This window comes from Podarcis vaucheri (genome assembly GCF_965113315.1).
Source record: "Podarcis vaucheri genome assembly, chromosome: 16".
In the NCBI taxonomy this organism is placed as follows: domain Eukaryota; kingdom Metazoa; phylum Chordata; class Lepidosauria; order Squamata; family Lacertidae; genus Podarcis; species Podarcis vaucheri.
Genome location: NC_138754.1, coordinates 41,139,228 through 41,158,659, shown reverse-complemented (window position 1 = coordinate 41,158,659; position 19,432 = coordinate 41,139,228).

The following is a 19,432-nucleotide window of genomic DNA, read 5'->3' as shown; positions in this document are numbered from 1 at the left end:
GTGATTTCCAGAGCGAGAGTCAATCTCTCTCTCTCTCTCTCTCTCTCTCTCTCTCTCTCTCTCTCTCTCCTTCCTGTGGACCCTCTCAATTAAAGTGGGGTGTTCCTCACATTACATGATTTCACTTATGCAAGCAGGGGCCTGGAATGTAACCCCCACATAAGTGCCTGTATAAGGCAGTTCCCTGTGTAATGTAATTCTAGGAGAATGCAATGCCCTTCTGCAATATATTCTATTCAATCAATGTGTTCCAGCTTGTACATGGTGTTCAAGCAGAAGTGCATCATTTGTCCACAAGATGAGCCAGCACTGCCTGTAAAATCAAGATCACCCTTAGCAGCTAGAAAAGGGAGGGTTCAATACAGTCAAAAGCTTGCCGTCAACTAGTTAGACAATAGCATATTACAGTAAATTGCCTTCCTGGGTATCATAGGAAGTTATTAGGGGTTGCTTAAAGTTCCCTGGTGCCAAGATGCTGTATTTCACTTAAGATACTGCACTGAAAAATCAAGACCCTGACCATTCAAAATATTGATCAGCTTTTGAAAACAACAACAATCCATTAAAAAAATTCCAGTAAGAATACCAGTTAGAATCATAAAATTGTAGAGTTGGAAGGGACCACAAAGGTCATCTGCTATACAGGAATCTTAAACCAGCTTCATAGCTTATATGGAGTTCAGGGCTGGGGGGTGGGGAGTTTGGCCCCCAGGACTCTTCCCAGGCCAAACCCATCATTAGCCATCTTTATGATTCACACACACAACCCGCCCAGCTAGGATGTGTCTGATAACTCTTGCTTGCCTGGATGTAGGGCAGAGAGGGTGGTGTTGAGTGTGTATGTGTGTAGAAAGCAGTGGCCTGCACACATTGCCTAGGTATGTGCACTGAAGAACTGCATAGCAAAATTCAGAGCCGAGTGAATTTTGAAAGGATGGTTCTCACATTGTTTCAGAAAGTGCAAATTAGATCTAGTTCGCCATATTTACAAACTGAATTTAATCTCTTGCACTACCCTGTACCCTGTACTGCAGTTAAGTGACTGGCTGCCTGGGCCCTGTGAATACAGGGGATGAAACATAAGCGACAGTCAGAGAAAGTACTTGAAAATATCCTGCATGGTGATGCAGCTACGCTGCTGCTGTGTCCACAACATCCTTTTGCACTGTGATGCTCTGCACAGCTTCTTAGCATCCTGTTTGCCAGCACAATGACTGCTACTTATCTGCCCTTCTCTCTTGAGTGTGACACAGAGGAACCCATCAATGTTTTATTTAAATGGATTGCCTTAAAGTAACTCTGCAAACGTTGTAAATGTTCCATTTAATAATAGCTCGGAAACTTCAGTGGCTCCCAAGTGCAGTGGCCAGACTCTTCTCTGGCACCCCATGCCCAGAGCACGGGACTCCCCTCTTTGCCTGAGCTACAGGGTGGTTTACAACAAAATCACAGTGCCAATGCAACAAAAAGAATCCATAAAATGACACAGTCATTAAAATACACAGCACAGCAACTCATAACAACTCAGCTAATGTAGCATAGTCCTTAAAAAGCAATGCAATAGCTCATAGCAACTCATAACGATTGCACAGTCCTTAAAATACACAACTCATAACAACTGACTGGATAGTATTTCACTAATAGCAACAGCAACTAACCCACTGAGTGCAGTTCAGCTTAGCTTACACCAGACCAGAATACTCTGAATTTAATGGCAGTTTTCCACTACAAGAAGTCAAAAAATGTTGTCTAAATGTGTTATTCTGTCAACCTGATTGCCTCAAGGACTGTCTGTTCCCCTACAGACCTGCCAGGGCTTTAACTTGGGTAATCTGGTGAGCAAGTACAAGAGACGGGGCTTTCTCAGTGGTGGGATCACAGCTCTGGAATATCCTGATGAAAATTTATCAGGTAATAATAATAATAATAATAATAATAATTTATTTGTGCCCCACCCATCTGGCTGGGTTTCCCCAGCCACTCTGGGCGGCTTCCAACAAAGATTAAAAATACATTAAAACATCAGTCATTAAAAACTTCCCTTCAGATGTCTTCAGATGTCTTCTAAATGTCAGATAGTTGTTTATCTCTTTGACATCTGATGGGAGGGCATTATACAGGGCTATATTTTAGACAGAAATTGAAGAAAATTGATTTATTTCAATTGCTGTTACAGTATTTTGTTTTAATCGTCAAATTTCCTCATATAAGTAAGGTGCATGGAATTCTCTAGCATGGAAGGTTAGGATAATGATGATAATAATAAAAATAATACTTAGGGATGAGGGAGAAATTTGGTTCAATTCACATTTAAAGGCAAATCTATCAAATTTGCACTTTCCAAGCCATCCTTTGAAACCCACATTTATCTGAACTTTGTGATGCAGTTCTTCAACCAAAGTATGTTTAAAGAAATGCCTATATCAATGTAACGTGTGTTAAACTGAATTTATTAGTGAAAATAACATTTAAAAGTTGCATTGTATTAGGGGAAATCGCTTGCAAAAATGTGTATGTTGGTCAAAACTGCATGTGAAATTGTGTTTATTAGAAGAAATTCACATTAAAATGCTGATGAATTTCATGAGGATCTCTGAAACTTGCTGCAGAAATGTGGAGAACTGCATTTAATACTGGAAAAATGGGAAACTGAGAGAACCAAAACTGACAGATCCATAAATCCTTACTACTAATACTATTAAAAATAATCATTATTATATCTGATGCAAACAGCATAAGGTACTCTGGGATTTTACTTGGCATGGCTTTCAATGTTAACCTCTCACTAAACTTAATAAAACTTGCTTTAGAGTTTCGTGTAACTTTTCTGCCACCTACTGTTTATTAATCAAACAACAAAAAGTATAGACCTGCTACAAGTATTACTGGATCCAGAAAACAATTGAACCTTCCTTCCTTCCTTCCTTCCTTCCTTCCTTCCTTCCTTCCTTCCTTCCTTGAACACCTCCCCATTGCAGCCAGTTAGACTGCTGCCTGCTCTGCCCTTAATGCCACATAGCAAAGTAGTAACAGTTGACTTAATGCTGCCTCAGTCACTGCCAGGAAATGAAATTATCTTCTGGCTAAGATCCCTGGGGAATCAGCCTATTCTGTCTGTTCCTCTGACCTCTAAATGGATCCTGCATTAAGAACCCAAGATGCTGTGTCAGGGCTGCTTCTTCCAGCAAGCTTTTCTGAAATGTCTGCACCTGGAGGATGTGAAAGAAGATGTGAGCCAAAGCAGAAGGAGATCTCAGGTGAAGGCTGCATCTCTCTGCACATATTTTTGGTGCTATCTGATGGGTTTTACATGGTAGGTGAGGGAATGCAATTAACTATATTATACTGTATTCGTTTACAGACCTGCGTGTGGCCGTTAACAGACGAAAAGGATCCATTTACCACGTGCATTCAAATAAACTGGGCAGAGCACCTTATGCAGTTTAATTGAAAGCATAGGAATTAGCCATTAGACTGAAATCCCCCTCTGCTACTCCATTTTTCAAAGGAACAGGCTACAGACTGAAAAGTTTAAAACATATATTTTACTCACAGTCAAGCATTCATCCTTAGCAACAACAACAGTAAACTAAATGCAGGTAAAATACTTTTATTTACAGCAAAAACAGCTTAAGATATGTGCCTGAGGATGGAGAAGCTGACAGACATTTTTCTATGGTTGGTTGAAGAGAGAAGGTGGGGAAAGAACAGGAAATACCTGTTTTCTTCTTCCCCCAGTGGCCTAGCTAAGGGGTGCGCAAGGGGCAGCAAGGGGGTGCCCAAGCCCAGGTGCCCCGAGAGTCCAGCAGGCTCCCCCCCCCCAGTTGTGCCAGCCCCACGGACAGCACTTGGCCTGCAATGCACCCTTTCTGGTTTCACTTCCTTCCTGCTTCTTCTCCAGGTTTGTTTGGTACAGGTGCACCGAGTTGTGCCCAACATTGGGGAGGGGGCTGTCACGCATGCAGGGCATCACATGCATGACCCCCACCCAGTCCAGCCAGGCCATCTCATGTGAAAGGGACATGCTGGGTGAAGTTCTTTGCCCCGCACGCCCCTGGCAGAGATGCCCAGAGCGCCTTCCGGGGAGGCATTCTGGGGGTTGTCACGTCCAAGGTACGCACCTGGGCAAAGACACTTTCCCCTGCTGCATCCTCAAAAGGACACGGCAGGCAAAGCATCTTCGTCCTGGCATGTCCTTTTGAGGATTGCCACAGAATGGGGGGTGGCCCCCTTCTTGAAAATATATGGGGGGCTGGCCCCTTGCCCCCCCCCTAGATGGGGCCCCTTGTTCAGTATCAATAGGCATTAGCATGGGCTAGTATTAGCTTCTTGACTGCAGCTTGGCTACATGTAAAACCTATATTTAGAATGGCTTTATTTGCAATGAGTGTAGGGAGGGGTGCCAATTGATTTTTTTCTATGGTTTATTTCTGTCGATTGTGGCAGCAGTACAGTTGGTATAATTTGATATAAAAAGAGACTCCCATTATGAAACATTCTGACCCTGGTACTAGTTCTTTGCTAAACCGGATGTACTATATATTTTGGAAAGTGTTTTGTCTGTCAGTTTGTTTCTTCTGCATGTAGTAATGTCAGCCTTAAAAAGTTTGTGTTTCGCTGGTCCATGGCAGCAGTTTCATGAGAAACCATAGTGGGAGGGAGGGAGATTGGACAAATAAGAGAGAATTTTTTCTTCCTTGTTTGCCTTTTGCAAGATTTCAGAATGTTTTCCTGGTCCTGGTTCCCTCCCCCCATCATATTGGGGTCAAAATTGGAAACACATTGAAAATTCCCCCATAGGAATTAATGGAAATCATTGACTCGTTATGTGAACCTAACCAATGATTTCCTGAGCATGCCTTGTGTTCAGATAGTGGGACCTGCATGTAATAAACCAATCTTTCTTTATTCCTCTTGTGTGAGTGCACTTATTCTAAGCATAAGGTTAAGGGTAAACACGTATTCATAAGGGAGGCATGTTAGAATTTCAATACATCTTCTTCAGACCCACACCTTGTAACCTAAGTACAGGAAATCCTCATTTTGAGTGGGGGTTATGTTCTGAAACACACACCCCTGGTATCGGGGGGGGGGTGCATAAAGTGTTCTGCTCCACTCCACCTGTTTTGCCCCATCCTTTTGGTGACGTTTCGGGTCACTTCCAGGTTCGGCACCCTCCACACCTGCATGATGACACATCAGTCGGACACATGTAAATTGGTTGTTGCCAAAATGAACCTTAAGTTTATTTATTCTTTCAACCAGCATTCTTACCAAACCATTTACTGCTGCACTATACAGTGGTGCCCCGCAAGACGAATGCCTCGCAAGACGGAAAACTCGCTAGACGAAAGAGTTTTCCGTTTTGGAGGTGCTTCGCAAAACGAATCTCCTATGGGCTTGCTTCGCAAGACGACAATGTCTTGCGAGTTCTTGCTGGTTTTTTCCCTCCCCCCTTTTTCTAAGCCGCTAAGCCGCTTATCAGCTGATCCGATCAGCAGATAAGCCACTAAAAGCTGTTAATAGCGCTAATCCGCTAATCCATCAATGGGCTTGCTTTGCAAGACGAAAAAAACCGCTAGACGAAGAGAATCACAGAACGGATTCTTTTCGTCTTGCGAGGCACCACTGTATTTACCAGACTCCATACAGTCATACCTCATGTTACATTTGCTTCATGATGCGTTTTTTCAGGTTGTGTCCCGCGGCGACCCGGAAGTACTGGAAAGGGTTACTTCCAGGTTTCACTGCTTGTGCATGTGCAGAAGTACTAAATTGCTCTTTGCGCATGCACACAAGTGCCAAATTGTGCCGCGCACCTGTGCAGATACAGCGCTTCAGGTCACGGGCTTTTCATGTTGTAAACGGGCCTCCGGAACAGATCCTGTTCGCAGCCAGAGGTACCACTGTATATTGTTGGACTCTGACTCCCATCAAGCTCAGCCAGCATTACCAATTGTCAGGAATGACCATCTGGGGGGGCTGCAGTTTCTCCTCCCCTGCTCTAGGGAATGGGATGCTTTTAATGTCTTGTTTAAGGATTCTTTTGCCTGGTGTCTGACTGGTTTCAGCTGTTTCCTGTCAACCCCAATTCTTTTAAAGTTTGGAATGATGAAAAAAAAATCAACAAGTTTTGTGATTGTATGAAAAGCAAGTTGCTTACTTTCCAAACTGGAAAATAAAAGTTAAATCTGATCATGTGAAAATCCCCCAGTAATAATTCCAAATGCAACATTACTTCAAATCCCACCATTAAAAATGAGGTAACGAGAGATAACATGGGCTTTGAAAACCCTTTTACAGGCAAATGGACATATAATAAGAGTTCTGTTTCTCTTTTGTATAAACAATTGGGCTCCTGTGTTTGAGCCAAAGAGCCAATTAATATTAAAAGAGGGAAGGAAAACATAGGCATCCATCCTGACATAGGCACAGGACCTTCAGTGTCTTTTAAATATGCCTTTTAAACTGCTTATGAATGCAATCCTATACATGCTTCTATAATAATATAAATGATTGTTAATTGAGCACATATTACATCAACATATTACATATTATGCACAACTGCATCAAGCAGTTGGTCCCTTACCTTTCCCGCCCCGACCTGGCCACAGGGATCCATGCGACGGTCATCTCCAGGCTGGACTACTGTAATTTGCTCTACGCAGGGCTGCCCTTGAAGCTCTCCCAGAAACTCCAGCGGGTGCAGAATGTGCAGCGAGGCTCCTCACGGGGTCTCTGCCATGGGAGCATATTCACCCAGTGCTTTTCCAGCTGCACGGGCTCCCGGTGAAGTACAGGGTCAGATTTAAGGTGCTGCTTTTGGCCTTTAAAGCCCTTCACGGCCTAGGACCCTCGTACCTACGGGACCGCCTCTCCCGGTATGCCCCACGGAGAACCTCAAGGTCCATAAATAGTAACACCCTAGAGGTCCCGGGCCCTAAGGAAGTCAGATTAGCCTCAACCAGAGCCAGGGCCTTTTCAACTTTGGCTCCGGTCTGGTGGAACGCTCTGCCTCATGAGACCAGGGCGCTGCAGGATCTGATTTCTTTCCGCAGGGCCTGTAAGACAGAGTTGTTCCGCCTGGCCTTTGGCTTGGAGCCAATTTGATTCCCTCCCTCCCTCTCTTTCTTTTTTCTTTTCCTTCTCCTCCTGCGATGAGGCTACATTTTAATATTTTAATGTTTCAATATTTTAATGTTGTATTTTATTTTTGTTTTTAAGTTGTAATCATTCATCTTGTTTTTATTTATTTTTTTAATAGATATTTATTAAAGTTTCAGAAATTATATACAAAAAACAAACAAAACAGACAAAAAACAAGTATAATTTCCATCCCTTATTTTCTTATCCTTACTTCGCTGACCTCCTCCTACCTCCCCTTTCTGTATTCCAATTTCAAAATATTTATTCAGCAAGTCCTCTCCCTTAATTTCCTTTAGTTTTAACCATTCCTTTCTTTTAACTTAAACATTACTGCTATAAACCACTTAGCTTCTAAACCATCATCATTCTAACATTTATTAATTTTGCCGTGTTTCTCAACCCTTTCTTCATCTTTGTTAACCTTATTTTCATTTGGTTTAGTTCATTTAAAAAAGAAAAATCCAGTTTAACCTTATCCAAACTTAATCATCGAATTCATGCCTCAGTTCATATTCTTAAAACATTTTTTCTAAGGTCGACCAAGGTTCCCTTCCACGAATTTCCCAGTTTACATAGCAATAATATAAGAAAATGAAAACAACAAAATAAATTATAATTATGAACCCTTTGGATTCCCAAGCTCCTCCCCCCCCTTCCCGGTTTCAGCCCCCAAAAATGTCCATCAGTCTTAATCTATTATCAGCCTGGAGATCTCACGTCCGAAGCACTGGATTGTCTTTCAGCTCCTCTCTGCCGGTCTTTTTGATAGACCTTAATATTAAACACCAAATCTTGAAGAGGCTCCGGCCCAACAGGATCCATGTTCTTTCCGGCTAGGCCTCCATGCTTAAAAATAGAGCCATTGGGGTGTTCCATTTCTTCTTTCTTGCTCCTGTCCAGTCCAAAAGTCCCCAAAGCTCTAACCTCCATCTTAACCACATTTGTAATCCTTAGGTCTTCTGATCTCCACATAAGAAGATCTCTCCATTTCTCCATCTCCAATTCAGGCCGTGCTTTCCACATCAAATTTTTGTATTCCTTTATTGCCATCATGCCAGGCACATAGAGATTTCTCAGGAAACAGATGAGGTGATCAGGCACTCACATTTCTTTAAGAACTTGCCATAGTTTGCTGTGGTTGACACAGTCAAAGGCTTTTGCATAGTCAATGAAGCAGAAGTAGATGTCTTTCTGGAACTCTCTAGCTTTCTCCATAATCCAGCGCATGTTTGCAATTTGGTCTCTGGTTCCTCTGCCCCTTCGAAATCCAGCTTGCACTTCTGGGAGTTCTCGGTCCACATACTGCTTGAGCCTTCCTTGTAGAATTTTAAGCATAACCTTGCTAGTGTGTGAAATAAGTGCAATTATGCGGTAGTTGGAACATTCTTTGGCACTGTCCTTCTTTGGGATTGGGATGTAGACTGATCTTCTCCAATCCTCTGGCCACTGCTGAGTTTTCCAAACTTGCTGGCATATTGAGTGTAGCACCTTAACAGCATCATCTTTTAAAATTTTAAGTAGTTCAGCTGGAATACCATCACTTCCACTGGCCTTGTTATTTGAAGTGCTTTCTAAGTCCCATTTGACTTCACTCTCCAGGATGTCTGGCTCAAGGTCAGCAACCACACTACCTGGGGTGTACGAGACATCCATATCTTTTTGGTATAATTCCTCTGTGTATTCTTGCCACCTCTTCTTGATGTCTTCTGCTTCTGTTAGGTCCTTACCACTTTTGTCCTTTATTATGGTAATCTTTGAATGAAATGTTCCTTTCATATCTCCAGTTTTCTTGAACAGATCTCTGGTTTTTCCCATTCTGTTGTTTTCCTCTATTTCTTTGCATTGCTCGTTTAAGGCCTTCTTGTCTCTCCTTGCTATTCTTTGGAAATCTGCATTCAATTTCCTGTATCTTTCACTATCTCCCTCACATTTTGCTTGCCTTCTCTCCCCCGCTATTTGTAAGGCCTCGTTGGACAGCCACTTTGCTTTCTTGCATTTCCTTTTCATTGGGATGGTTTTCGTTGCTGCCTCCTGTATAATGTTGCAAGCCTCCATCCATAGTTCTTCAGGCACTCTGTCCAGCAAATCTAAATCCTTAAACCTGTTCCTCACTTCCACTGTGTATTCATAAGGGATTTGATTTAGATTGTATCTTACCGGCCCAGTGGTTTTTCCTACTTTCTTCAGTTTAAGCCTGAATTTTGCTATAAGAAGCTGATGATCTGAGCCACAGTCAGCTCCAGGTCTTGTTTTTGCTGACTTTATAGAGTTTCTCCATCTTTGGCTGCAGAGAATATAATCAATCTGATTTTGATGCTGCCCATCTGGTGATGTCCATGTGTAGAGTCGTCTCTTGTGTTGTTGGAAAAGTGTGTTTGTGATGACCAACTTGTTCTCTTGACAGAACTCTATTAGCCTTTGCCCTGCTTCGTTTTGATCCCCAAGGCCAAACCTGCCAGTTGTTCCTTTTATCTCTTGACTCCCTACTTTAGCATTCCAATCCCCTTTAATGAGAAGAACATTTTTCTATGGTGTCACTTCTATAAGGTGTTGCAAGCCTTCATAGAATTGGTCAGTTTCAGTTTCTTCAGCACCAGTAGTTGGCGCATAAACTTGGATTACTGTGATGTTAAAATTAGTGATGCCTTGGATTCGTATCAAGATCATTCTATCATTTTTGAGATTGCATCCCAGTACAGCCTTCACCACTCTTTTGTTGACTGTGAGAGCCACTCCATTTCTTTTACGGGTTTCTTGCCCACAGTAGTAGATATGATGGTCATCCGAACTGAATTCACCCATTCCCGTCCATTTTAATTTACTGATGCCCAGGATGTCAATATTTATTCTTGCCATCTCATTTTTGACCACATCCAACTTACCCAGCTTCATGGTTCTTACATTCCAGGTTCCTATGCAATATTTTTATTTACAGCATTGGACTTTCCTTTCGCTTCCAGGCATATCCGCAACTGAGCGTCCTTTCGGCTTTGGCGCAGCCGCTTCATCAGCTCTGAATCTACTTGTACTTGTCCTCCGCTCTTCCTCAGTAGCATGTTGGACACCTTCCGACCTGAGGGGCTCATCTTCCAGCGTCATAACTTTTATATGCCTGTCATCTTTGTCCATGGAGTTTTCTTGGCAGGAATACTGAAGTGGATTGCCGGTTCCTCCTCCAGGTGGATCACGTTTGGTCAAAACTCTCCACTATGACCCCATTCATCTTGGGTGCCCTCCTCGGCATAGTTCATAGCTTCTCTGAGTTATTCAAGCCCCTTCGCCACGGCAAGGCAGTGATCCATGAAGGGGGTGGGAAATGTTAGTTGCAGATAAAATTTCATCACACTGGGCAGAGCTTCTAATACTTTTGACAAATACAGTCCTTTCCGTTCAAGCAATTTCTTGTAGAAATGATTTCCATCTTTAATTTTTGTTGAATCAGCAAAGGCTTTTAGTAGAGAGCTGGTGAGGCTTTGTTCTTTATTTCTTTAGAGGGAGAGTCATTTATGAAACTTGAATGTATTGTTTTGTACAGTGACTGTTTTCTTTTCCTGCCTATATTTTACAATTTAATTATGGGTGCTTATTTTAATTTTTAATGAAATTGTTTTAATGTGCATTTTAATTATATGTGCTTTTTATAATTGGTTTTATACTCATCAACTGCTTAGAAGCTGTTACCATAAAGCACCAATGCTGCAGCAAGCAAAGGCTCCAGCAGCTCAGTCAGCTGCTTGTGGCTGGAAAGCCAAACAGGATGTTTGTGACTGTTGCCATGGAAACAAAGGGGCAGTCCATTCTGTACTGAGCACCGGATGTTAGCTCAGTGTGTGTGTCATATGACCTGTACTGGAAGTACATGGGTGGAGTTTCTTCTTGCTGTTGTCGAGTGCAGACATGTTTCTCTGTACTGATATGAGAGACAGAAATAAAAGATGTAAATAGTTTTCTGTCTGCTTCTTTCCCCTCCTTGGGGGACACCAAAGGGGAGAGAGGATGAACGGTGTGTTCCTCTCACACATCTGAGATGAATCGCCGGGACCTCGCCTGCTTATCAGCAGAGTGGAGACGCGGGGAGGTCGACAGGAATATCTGCCGGTGCCTACGCTGTGGGACATTCCTCTGACCCAGGCAGAATTCCAACAGTGGCAGCCTTCGGATGGTTGCTGTCCATCGGACATCTGGATGAGAGGTTGGTGAATTGTCCTCCTCTGCTCCATGGAAGCCTGAATTGAGAGGCTGATTCTCTGCAGCCAGAAGCTGACCAGAAGAAGCTGACAGCCAAGCCGATACTCAAGGTATGAGACTTTTAAGGGCTTAAAAGAGTGAATGCAGAATGATTCATTCTCTGCTTCACGGAAAGCAAGCGTGGGAAAGCAGCTCCAACTTAGAAGAGGACTGCATACCAGGCATTTTTGTGGTTTCCTGTCCGAGGAAAGGAATGCGCTGTTGCTAGGCAACGTCCTTCAGAAGGCTGTGCCTCAGAGAGGAGAAATGGAAAGTTACTCGAGAGGGCTGGAAGTCAGTTTGTGCTTCAGAGAAGCGAAAGCAAAGTTTTGTTATGACTAGGTCCTCACGAACTGGTGGAAGGGACTTTCCAACGCAGCCAGTGTCAGAGTTGCCAGGTGTCAAGAGAGTAAACAAGCCAGCTATTGGATTTTAGAGGCTTGTGTTTTTAGAGTCAATGCAAGGACTCAAAATGGATGCCAAGAAGGGGGGAGGCTTGCCTTCTCCACCCCTCCTGACCAATGACAATTATTCATCTTGGTCTGTAAAGATGAAGGCCCTGCTGCAGAATCAGAGACTGTTTGAGGTGATTGAGAATCCCATCCCAGCAGCACCAACGCGTGCTTGGGAGTCACAGAATGTGAAGGCTAGGACTGCTATAATTCTGTGTGTCTCAGATGAGCAGCTTGTGCATATACAGCATTTGGAATTTGCGCAAGAGGTTTGGAACGCGCTGCGTACAACGCATCAGAGAGATGCTGGTTCTTCAGCGTTGCTGTATTTTGAGAAGTTGACCAATCTGAGATTAGCGCCTGATGGAGATGTTCAAGCGCACCTGACAGAGATGAAGTATCTGCGTCAACAGATGGTGGAACGCAATTTCCGTCTACAGGAGGAAGTGTTTTGCTTCATGATGATAAACAGCCTTAATCGCACCTACAAGGTTGTTGCCAGTCAGCTTGGTTCCCTACCTGCCGCGCAGCTAACCGCGGAAAGAGTGTCTGCCGTCGTCCTGAACGAACATGACAGACTTGCTGCACTGGAAGTGAAAGACAGAGGGAGGCAAGAACAGAGTTCGAATCTTCCCACTGCTGATGCTACTGGAGAGCATGCCGTAGCATTGAGTGCTGTCCGATGCTACAATTGTGGACAGACTGGGCATCTACAGCGAAACTGTAAGAAGCCGCGACAGTCAAAAGGAGCCAAGAACAGTTCTACGAAGCCTGAGGCGTCAAGCAAAAGCCGTACCAAGTGCCAGGTGAAACCTGCAAAGGCTATGATGGCGAAAGGAACCACGCCAGATGTTGGGAATGCATTCATAATCGATACCGGCGCCACGAAGCATCTCTGCCCACACAGAGAACTGTTTTCGACGTTGAAGAAGCAAAGCTTCACTGTGAAACAAGCCAACGGTCAAGAACTGGAAGCGACCGGAATTGGAACTGTGTATCTTGAGAGTCTGAACTTGACTATAAGCGATGTTTACCTGGTTCCAGAACTGAGATTTAATTTGCTGAGTGTGTCGCAGATTGCAAAGAAGGGACTGAAACTGACCTATGATGCTAAAAGATGCAAGATCTACAAAGATGGAGAACTGTTTCTTACTGCCAAAGAGAAAGATGGACTGTATTTGTTGACTTTTGATCAAAGTGATTACATGAAATGTAATACTTCTGATTCTAACGAAATTTCTCTTGCAGGTGTGACCAGTGTGAGCACCAAGAAGGTGGCTAAGAAGGTCCACAGAGCTTTTCAGCGGGTGTATGCTGATGTGATTGGTCCTTTAGAACCATCTAGAGGCGGAGCAAAATATTACCTTGTGTGTGTTGATTGTTACACTAATTATTCTTGGGTTTATATGATGAAGAAACCGCAGGAAACTTTAGAAAAGTTTCAGGAGTTTTGTGACAAGGTTAAAAGTATGCATGATGCTAACATTGATTGTTTTTTCACAGATGACAAGCCAGTTTTTCTTTTACAGGATTTCCAGAGGTTCCTGGATGGAAAAGGGATAAGACACAAACTTGCTACTTCCCAAGAAGCATGGAAGAAATGTGTCTGTGTTAGGGTGAACAAAGAATTGCAAAAGGGGATGCATGCGCAATTGCTAAGTTCACATTTACCACATGATTATTGGGCCGAATCTTTAGCGTCCTATCTTCATGTGTGGTTGAGAAAAGTCTCAACAGAGTTGGGATGTTCTCCTTTTGAGAAGCTGTTTAATAGAAAACCTTCTGTTGCCTATTTCAAGGTTTTCGGGTCTCATGTGAGAACAGAAGCTCCAAGTGGGGTAAAGAATGCCAGAGGCATCTTTGTAGGTTATGAAAAAGGTCTCTACAGAGTAATTTTGTCTGAATCTGGTCAGGTGATTCTCACAAAGTTTCTAGAGAGTGTTCCTGAAAAGGAAAGAGTGATAGTTCAAACTTTTTCCACAGATGATGATGATGATGATGAGTTTGACCTTATTGAGTTCAGTGGTACTGATGATGATGACACTGATAGCTCAGACAGCTCAGTTGTCACAGTTATTGAGAGGAAATCTCAAATGATGACTAGACCCTCAGAAGAGGAGGATAAACCACTGATTAAGCTTAGTACTGGTTCTCCAGAGTGTTCAGAGGCTGAACCAGAAAGCAGAGAAGAGCAGCAGCTCTTACGTAGGTCTGAGAGAGCAACGAAGGGTGTACCACCCAAGAGGTATTCAGAGGAATTTGCTAACCTTGCATATGTTGCTGTTGTAAATGATCAAGGACAGATTGAAGCTGTGTCTGAGTCAGAGACAAAGGCACAACAGAGAGTTGTTAACCAAGGAAATGCGAAGTCACACAACCAGAGAGGTACATTGGTAAAACCAGTGGCGGGTAGTTCCAAGGGTGGAACAGAAGCAACAGGGGAATGTTATAAGTATAACAACTGTTTGTTTTCTTCTCTGGATGACGCTTTGCTCGCAGCACGCATTGATACTTTAGGGGGAGTATGTTACCATAAAGCACCAATGCTGCAGCAAGCAAAGGCTCCAGCATCTCAGTCAGCTGCTTGTGGCTGGAAAGCCAAACAGGATGTTTGTGACTGTTGCCATGGAAACAAAGGGGCAGTCCATTCTGTACTGAGCACCGGATGTTAGCTCAGTGTGTGTGTCATATGACCTGTACTGGAAGTACATGGGTGGAGTTTCTTCTTGCTGTTGTCGAGTGCAGACATGTTTCTCTGTACTGATATGAGAGACAGAAATAAAAGATGTAAATAGTTTTCTGTCTGCTTCTTTCCCCTCCTTGGGGGACACCAAAGGGGAGAGAGGATGAACGGTGTGTTCCTCTCACACATCTGAGATGAATCGCCGGGACCTCGCCTGCTTATCAGCAGAGTGGAGACGCGGGGAGGTCGACAGGAATATCTGCCGGTGCCTACGCTGTGGGACATTCCTCTGACCCAGGCAGAATTCCAACAGAAGCTACCTTAGCAATTAAGTGGCATAAAAAACGATAACCACCACAACGAATCTGCCTCTTTTGCTCATTTATATCTTTCCATTATCTCCACTTCTGGTAATTGGTTCATTATTACTTTACTTTGCGTTCTTTACTTTTGTTAATATATTTTAAAAAATATGAAATTGTTCAAAAATAAAGTTTTTATATTATATTTTTATATATTAAAAATCAATCAATCAATATCCTTTATTCGACCGATAGTCAGAAATAAAACACAATAATTAAAAACTATAACATCATAGGAGGTACATAAGTAAGGTAGGGCCACAGTACTAGACCTCTCACAGATAACCCACATCAAGGCATTCAGTTATACGTTTCCGACACTTGAGTGCCAGGAAAAGAAATTTAGCCACTGACAAAGTTGTTTTCCCAGAAGACTTATTTAGCAGATATGCTGTCTGCTTTCCTCTTTGTTGGGAACTGAGCTGGGGTAAGTATGGGGTTATAAGATACTGTCTTAAATTGTTGTAGAAGGGACAGCTCAGTAAAATGTGCTCTGTGGATTCTACCTCACCCAATGCACAGTGGCATAATCTCTGGTCATACGGGACTCCTCCATATCTTCCCTTCAGGACCGCCGAGTCAAGAACATTCAGCCTAGCCGCAGTAAATAGTCTGCGGTATTCCACGTAGTGGATATCCGCCAGGTAGCGAGCTGGAGCAGCCCGATACAACTGCTCCCCCAGAAACAACCCAGGTTTCACACGGGCTATGTCCTCCTGTCTGGCAATATCCCTTAATCTTTGCGCGATCACCGCCTTTGCATGGCTATACGTCATGGACTCTATATAAAGGGAGGACAACCCACACTTCTGCACTTCCTCCACTATCTCCCCTTCTCATGGAGATTTAAAGTTATCCCTCAGAATCAAGGGGGCCAAACCCACCGGTCTGAAACAGAGCTTGAGCCATAGCCATAACTCCGCTTTTAGGGCCACATACCTAAAGGCTTGACAACCGGTTTCCAGTCTCATGATCGCACCTGGTATATTAAAAATAATTATTCTACTTTGACAAATTACAATCCATGGGTAATCCTTTTTTAAATAAATAATATTTATTACTTTTCCAACAATTTAAACACAACAAAAAAAAGACAATACAGTACAAAGACACTACATTACACTAACACATTAAACTAACAAAACAAAACAAAAACCATTTAAAATACATCAAACAATTTCAATATCTTATCTTTCATTCACTTGTTTCAACGACCTCCTCACACCTCTCTTTTTGTATTCCACTTCTGTTAATTGTTTCAGCAATTCCTTTCCATCTTCCTCTGTTTTCTATCCTATAAGTATCTTGACACATTCTAACCTTATTTTTTCCTTTAATACTCTATTAATCTATTTATACTTAGTTCCTTATAACATTTCTACTAAAGCCATATAACTTCATTCCAACATTTTTCTAACCTTCATTAATTTTACAGTATTTCTGTAATCCATGGGTAATCCTTAACTCAACAAAGTTTTTTTTAAAAAAAAAATATCAGTAGGCATTTATTAAATTTATCTGATTTTATTTGTCTCTTTTGTAACTTTAGTGTACGTCACTTAGAAACCATGATGCTAAACAGTATATAAATTGTTCAAAGAAACAAGCTACACTCAGAGTAGACCCACTGATGTTAATAGACCTAAGTTAGTCATGCCCATTATTTTTAATGGGTCTACTCTGAATAGAGTTAACATTGGATACAACCCAGTTGCAATTAAGTTTATCCGTTTCTTTTTCAGATACTGAAGGACGTGCCACTTCAGCAAGAATGAATTGAACAAAATGACTACTAGTTTTTCAATAGAAATGCAATCTTGACAAATATGTGGCTAAATAATCATAATCATCATTTATTACTTATACCCCGCCCATCTGTCTAGGTTTCCCCAGGCACTCTGGGCAGCTTCCAACAAGAGATTAAATATGGCTATTAGTCATAATGGGGAAACAGCCTCTCTATGCGGTGGGATTAGACCACTCTATTTATTTGGGCCATGGCTCCTTGGCAGAGCACATGCCTTGTGTGCAGAAGGTCCCAGCTTCAGGGCGGGCTGGGGATTTCTCCAGTTTGAAACCTGGAGCAACATCTGCTGCCAGCCAGTGTAGGTGATGCTGAGCAACATGGAGAACTGGTGTGAGTCAGCATAAGGCGGCTTCCCTGGGTTGGTTTGATTTTAAACCTTTGCTGCAAGCGCGTTCTGTTTCGATGCAGAAAGGTGGCAAAGATATTATTTTAACACCACTTAAATCCAAAGAAAATCTCATTAAAATCAATGGCACAAAATTAGTTGAAACTGCTGTAATAAGTAGTAGTAATAGTGGTAGTAGTAGTAGTAATAATAATAATAATAATATCACAAGAATTATGAGGTAATGGGTGTGAAGCGTGGTTTGTTTTCTGGTTCTTGTTTTGTACTGTTTCGCCCACCTTTTTTCTTTTTCTCCTTATTATTACTGATTTATTTCATTTTATTTATAGATAGATAGATAGATCACTTGATTGTAGGGGGAAATCTTCAAGTCTTTTACAAAACAGAGAAAAGCAACGGGCGGGTTTCTGGCCCGAGCTGCACCTGACGGACTTCCGGCTGCTCTGGCAGTGGGCGGGGCTTGGGAGGGAGGCGGGGCTTGGGAGGAAGCCTCAACCGACGCCGGTGGAAGCGCCGGCCTGGTTGCCCCGGCAACGCAGCTGCTGTTTTCGCCGCGGCTGCACCTGAGCCTCCGCGCCTGCGCAGTTCCTCTGCCCTCGACGTCACCCCGGCCCCCTCCCTCTTCTTCCCTCCCTCCCCCCGCCAGGGGGCAGCGCTTGCCCCTCCCTCGGCCTCCCTCCCCCCCTCAGGACCCGAGTGGGGCGGGGGGAGCGGCGGCGGCGGGTGAGTATGAGAAGCCCCCCCCCCACGACCCCTCACGCGTTCTTCCCAGCATGCACCGCCTTGGGGGACTGACTCAACCCGCCCCTCCTTCCACACGTTCAGTTGGTGGGGGGTCTTGACGCCCCCTCCTCCGTTTGCGTCAGAAGAGGTGGAGAAAAGGGACCCCTCTTCACGTGGGGGGCAGAAGGAGGTCCCCAGCCAGGTGAGCAGCTTCTCCTCCAGGACTCCTCCTGTTATGGGGCACCGCCCTCCCCTCCATTGATCAAGGTGGGTGCAGGTGGCACCCTCGGGGGGGCTGCCAGGGCACAGGCAGGAAGGTGCCCTCTGGCGCTGCCCTGCCCCTGTTTGCTTATCTGCTTTTATGCCCATCACTTGGTCAGCTTGGTCAGGGCACCCTCTTGGGTTCCCACAGACCCCACCTTGTGTCCCAGGGCATTGTGGGAAACTCAGAAGCACGTCTGGGAGCAGCTCCCCCTTTCCGCTGGCAGCACCCATGGAGGGTCTTCCACAGTGGGTCAGAGCTCATTTGCCCCTCTCCCTCTATCATATGGAAAGGGTGTAAGGGGGGACGGGGGCAGGAAGTAAGAATCCAACCGCATGTTCTCGCCTCCCCATTTCCTGAGAAACAATGGGCATCCTCAGACCCAGGTGAGAAGTCCACTGCCCCTCCCCCCTGTGGGGTTGGAGAGGACAGTTCTCCCTCAGGTCAAGTGGGGAGGGGGTATTCCTCCAAGTGGGAGAAAGACTCCAGGAACATATTCATGTTTCAACCAACCACCTCACCTCGGTATTCTTGCTCATACCAGAGAGGGCCAGAGGCAGGACCATTTTCTCTCCATGTAAGTTTGGTGTGAGTATTCCTGCAAAAAGGAACTTTGGGGGAGAAAGTACCCATTCAGTTAAATATCCCATCCTACCTGGCGAAATAGAAATCATAACACTTGTATCTCTTTAGTTAGTACAAGTGGAGAGTAGATTCTCCTCCAATATAAATGGGAAAATAAAAAAGATGCTCACATACCCATGTAAACCCTGAATTGATTGCTTGGGAGTGTCCCCTTTTGTAGAATTTAGGAGAGAACGTGCCTGCAATGGGCCTCCCCAGCAACCCGAAAGTGTTCTTGCAAAGAGGATTAATGTAGAGGCAGCCCATATTTGGGCTAAAATGGGACACACTTTATTTGGGCATTGGTTTCCCCAGCAAACAAACAAATAAATAAATAGGTTTTATAGAAGTGAATCCTCCTCCAAGAGGGATACTGGAACAAGAGACACATACACACACTCACACTCCAAATGTATTGGACTGAAGACACACTAGGATCTTCACAGGGAAGAGGGAAATGTTCTCCTTCTGGCTTATGGATGTGTGGATGAAGTGCCTTGCGGGCCAAGAGAGCCCCCCAAGAAGCCTGCTGGAGTTGTCTTTCTAAGGAGGATGATCAAAACACCCCATCCTGACAGATGAGGAAAGGGAACAGATAGAGATGCCACCATACTTTAACCTGCTTCATCCCTGCCCTCGGATTCTTTTCTACCCCACTCTAGATTTAAATCAAGATTGTGGAGCTGGTGGGAAGAGAAGAGAAAGATCTGGGCATTTTTTTCCCTATAGAGCTATGGTAGGGTATCTGTGGTATTCCAGATGTTACCGGACTCCCAACTTCCAGCCGCCCCAGCCAGCAT